Source organism: Gossypium raimondii, chromosome 12 (assembly GCF_025698545.1).
Source record: "Gossypium raimondii isolate GPD5lz chromosome 12, ASM2569854v1, whole genome shotgun sequence".
Taxonomy (NCBI): Eukaryota; Viridiplantae; Streptophyta; class Magnoliopsida; order Malvales; family Malvaceae; genus Gossypium; species Gossypium raimondii.
Window position 1 is genome coordinate 29354496 of NC_068576.1, and position 5163 is coordinate 29359658.

At 37.1% G+C, this 5163-nt stretch overlaps 1 non-coding gene across 1 annotated transcript; it reads right to left on the bottom strand.

The window, feature by feature from the left end:
* Positions 1–920: 920 nt before the first annotated feature.
* On the bottom strand, positions 921–1027 carry LOC128035807 (small nucleolar RNA R71). Its single transcript, XR_008192354.1, has one exon. It is a non-coding gene; the product is annotated as a small nucleolar RNA R71 (small nucleolar RNA).
* Between the last annotated feature and the right edge of the window lie 4136 nt (positions 1028–5163).

The following is a 5163-nucleotide window of genomic DNA, read 5'->3' on the forward strand; positions in this document are numbered from 1 at the left end:
ATAATTACCACTTAAATCCCTTAACCATTTAATTTCATTGCCATTTAGTACCTTTAACTTATAGAACTCTCATTTTGCATCTTTTACTTAATCACTCATTTTTACCAAATTAAGCATGCAAACGACAAAATTTTTGAACGAAATTTTATATGACCTTTCTATCATACTATAGATATTAAAATAATAATAAAATAAATATTCTCACATCGGATTTGTGGTCCTAAAACCACTTTTTTATTTCACTAAAAATAGGTTGTTATAGAAAATATTGGTGAAAAATTTGGTGTGTTATTACCTCTTTACTTTTGTTAAGTTTAGCTTAATTAGTTGTTTGGATTTTTTTTTAGTTTTCCAGGATTTTTTGTTAGTGCATGAGTAGAGGTGTTTTTGGAATTGAAGAGTATTCTTTTGATCCAGAAATTAAGAGAACCATGAGAAAAAGGAGAAAAGAATTGCGAGAAATGGAAAGAATTAGAAATGATCAGGTTAAAGAAGAGCCATTACAACAAGATGGAATGGATGTTGACATTCCTTGTATAATAGATGACAGAGACTGACCCATTAGAGAACATGTAGTGACGATCTTAGATGTTCTAAATCTAGGAATTGTCAAGCTGCATATTCAAGCTAAACATTTCGAGTTAAAGCCAGTGAAGTTTCAAATGTTACAAATTGTAGGGCAGTTTAGTGGATTACCTACTAAGGATCCACGGTTGCATTTAAAACTCTTTCTAGAAGTTTACGATTCATTTAAGAAGTAGGGTGTTCCTGATGATGCCTTGAGATTGAAGTTATTTCCTTATTCATTATGGAATTGTGCTAGAGCATGGTTAAATACATTTTCGTCAGGAACGGTGGCATCTTGGAATGAAATTTTTCAAAGGTTTCTACTAAGACACAATCCTCGAAACATGAATGCCAAATTGAGGAATGATATTACGTCTTTTCAACAATCTGAGGATGAAACATTATATGAAGCATGGGAGTGATTCAAGAAGTTAATTAGAAAATGCCCAATGCATGGTTTTTAACATTGGATGCAAATGAAAATGTCTTACAATGGATTGAATGCGTATACAAGGATAATGGTTGACGCATCTGCCAATGAGATTTTGCTTGATAAATCATATAATGAGGCATATGAAATTCTGGAAAGGATAGCAAACAACGATTATCAATACCCAGCTACAAGAGTAGAGATTGGTAGAAGAGTTGCTGGAGCAATAGAACTTGATGCAATTACTTCCCTAACAGTTAAAGTATCATCTTTAATGAATATGATTAGAACACTGAAAAAACCTGTTACAGTGCAGGAAATGAAAGCAGCTGAATTAGCATGTATTTATTGCAGAGAAGATCATGTTTTTGATGAATGCCCATCGAATCCAGCCTCAGATTATTATATGGAAAAATTTAATCACAGCAATAACCCATATTCCAACACATATAACCCGGGGTGGAAGCAACATCCCAATTTCAGTTGGAGTAATCAAGGGGTGGGAAATTCCAACAATGCTATTCGATAGAATATTGCAAGTACACCACCTAGATACAATCAACCCATACCATGACAAAAATGCTCAGAAAAATTTAGCTTCGAGTTCTTCATCTATGGAAGATCTATTAAAGGAATACATGGCCAAGAATGATGTTATCATTCAAAGTCAATCTGCATCTTTAAGGGTTTTAGAGAATCAAGTGGGGTAAATGGCCAAAGCATTAAGCTCAAGACTGCAAAGAGAACTACCTAGTGATATAGAAATTTCACGATCTCAAGGGAAGGAATAGTGCAAAGCCATTACACTAAGAAGTGGTACGTAGTTATCATGAGTTGTTAAAGACACCACTGTTGAATAAAGTAGTTCAAATTTCACAAATACGAAGAATTCAAAACCAGTAGTGGAGTAGCCTAAAAAAGAAAAGAGTAACCAGAAAAAAATTGAAGTAGATTCATCTTGTATTGTCAATAACAATGCTAAGACAGAACAACGTCAACAATTGGAAGGAAGGCCACTGCCACCTTTTCCTCAGTGTTTACAAAAATCTAAGCAAGATTTTTAATTTAAGAAATTCTTGGTTGTCCTTAAGCAATTACATATCAACATACCATTGGTGGAAACATTGAAACAAATGCCCAACTATGCGAAAAGGCAAAAACCTGCAAAGGACGCCTTGAGACAAAAGGGGATTTGAGTTGAAAACCCAAAAAGGGCGGCTCAAATATTGATCAGAATGGGGCATGAGGTGATCAGAGCAATGCAAATTTTGATCAGATTGGGGCATATGATGATCTTGCTATACCTGAATCAACAAGAAAGGGTAGGTGACATCTTGGGGCATCGACAAAGCAATGTAGATCTCCTAAACACATGTCAAACTCAAAATGGCTTTCAGAAAGTTTGTACAAAGAAGTTCAAGCTGCGATATCTGGGGCACCCAATTCTCATAGTATTTATATTGAATTTTTTGTTCTTTGAATACTTTTTTTCTTTTCTAAGATATACATTCCCAATCAATTTATTTATTATCTTTCTTTACTATTTGTGATAATTTATTCATTTTGAGCTATGCCCAGAACCAACTTTATTCTTATCCATTGTTTTGACCCTTTTGCAAGCATGTTACATTGGAATAATGATTAATGGACTAATAAAACTTTCACAAAGGAAGTTTTGCATATTACTCTGAAAAGTTTCTAAATAATATAGGAACCTGAAACAGGACTATTGTTTAGAGCACCCAAATTTAAAGGTTCGAAATTTGAGAAGAAAGAGTCTAAATTTAGATTTTCTCTTTGAATTTTGTTTTCAAATGCATTGATTGACAAGATGCCATAAACCAGAAAGCAATGATCACCAAGCAATAGGAAGAGGTTACCTTGGAGACGAGAGCCTTCATTTGCGCATGAGTTTTTGGTATGACACCCTGGAAATGGTGTAAGGGGACCAGAAAGATTAAGATCCCATATCCTTGAATTGTGATAAAAGAGGATTGAGGAAAAGTCATATTTCTATCATTGGATTACGATGGGAGAATGATAGTACAAATTTTGTGCCCCAGTGGATGTAACTTTGAGGTTTACAGTGGGGGGCAACCTGGTAAATGTTTCTTCAGAAAACGCCAGTTGAGAAGGAAGGTGTTATAGCACTTCAGTGACAAAGCCTTAATAAACTTCGAGTAATGACAACCTAAGCGGGATCATTCTCGAAAAAAAAAGGAAAAAAATTTATGTATTCATGCAAACATCATGTCTAGTTAGGAGCATTTGATTCATTTTGATCATGCCATCCTAATCATTAGGCATAATTAGGTGCATTATACAGGTCATGTTCCCCAGAACAGATCGGTGAAATCAAGAATCTTATCTCCCCAGGCGATGCCGTGGAACAGATTAAAGCCACATTGGTGAATCTTGCTTCCCCGACATTGCAGTTAAAAAGGTTAAAGCCACAACGACGAATCCTACTTCTCTGGCGGTGCAGTGGAGCAGATTAAAGCCACATCGGTGAATCTTGCCTCCCAGACATTGCAGCTAAAAGATTAAAGCTACAGCAGCGAATCTTACCTCTAGCGGTGCACTGGAGCAGATTAAAGCCACATCGGTGAATCTTGCCTCCCTGACATTGCAGTTAAAAGATTAAAGCTACCACAGCGAATCTTACTTCTGGCGGTGCAGTGGAGCAGATTAAAGCCACATCGGTGAATCTTGCCTCCCTGACATTGCAGTTAAAAGATTAAAGCTACAGCTGCGAATCTTACCTCTCAGGCAGTGCAGTGGAGCAGATTAAAGCCACAACAATGAATATTGCTTCCTCGACATTGCAGTTAAAAAGATTAAAGCTACAACAGTGAATCTTACTTCCCTGGCGATGACGTGAAATAGATTAAAGCCACATTGGTGAATCTTGCTTCCCCGACATTGTAGTTAAAAAGATTAAAGCTACAACAGCGAATCTTACTTCCCAGGTGATGTAGTGGAACAGATTAAAGCCATAATATCATGCTTCCCCGACATTGCAGTAAAAAAGATTAAAGCCACAATGATGAATCTTACTTTCCAAAAGTTACGAGTTACAAATCCTATCTCCCTAACGTTGCGGTGGAGTGGATCGAAGCACCAATTCCAATACCTCTAAAGATGTAGTAGGATGGAATGAGGCAACTCAAAGAAGAAGAGCAGCAAGGTCCAGTACGACCGGGCAAAATTGATCATTTCTAGTCTTTACTCTGTTCTTGTTACACAACAACGAGCAAAGAGGGGCAGCTGTAATAGGCCAATTTGCCCGGCCCACTTTGTTAAAGCAAATAAAAAGGAAAAAAAACAAAATATTAAAGTTTAGCCCAAATGTCCATTTACAAACCCAATACAGTATAAACATAACCCGAATTACCCCAATGCACCCCAGCCCAATAGCCAACTCAGCCCAAATGGCCCAGTTACAATTGCCCGATACCCCGGCCCAATTACAATGAAGCCCAAAACAGAAAAGGAACTAGAAACCCTAGCAGCTAGGGCGAGCCTCCAGCGCCGCAACCACCAGTGCATTCCCTTAGCCTCATGCACTGCGCCGAGCCGCGCCACGTCCCAACTAGCCTTTGTACGACACTTGCAAAGGACAAACAAACGCAACAAACGCAAAGAAGGGCCAGCAACAGCAGAAAACACACACGAAAAATACAGCAGAGAAAATAAATAGAAAAACAGAAATAGCAGAGAAAAATAGTAGAAAGAATTTCCTATAAATTTTTTTATTTATTATTTCCGGCTATATAAAGCCATTCTTGAATTTGTAAAGGGATCTTTTTCCCTTTTTTACATAGGCAATATCAATATACAAAAAGAATAAAAAAAACTGAGTTTTCGAAGGTGATTTTTCAAAGTTTTTCTTTCTTCTTTTGCCTTTCGGTTCGTTTTCGATTTATCTTTCTTTTCTTTTTCCTTTTTTTCAGACATATATAAGAATAGATATAGAATCAAAAGCAAAATTACCTTTTAACAGCGCCGTCGGATCTCTGCTCGCTTCGCCGTGATCAAAGTTTGGGATTATTTACCCTTTTATATAGTTCAGGAAACGGTGTCGTTTTAAGCCTATGGCAGTGGCTCTAAAATGACGCCATATTGGCCTATACCCGATGACCCGACCCAAATGCGGCCAGATCCGC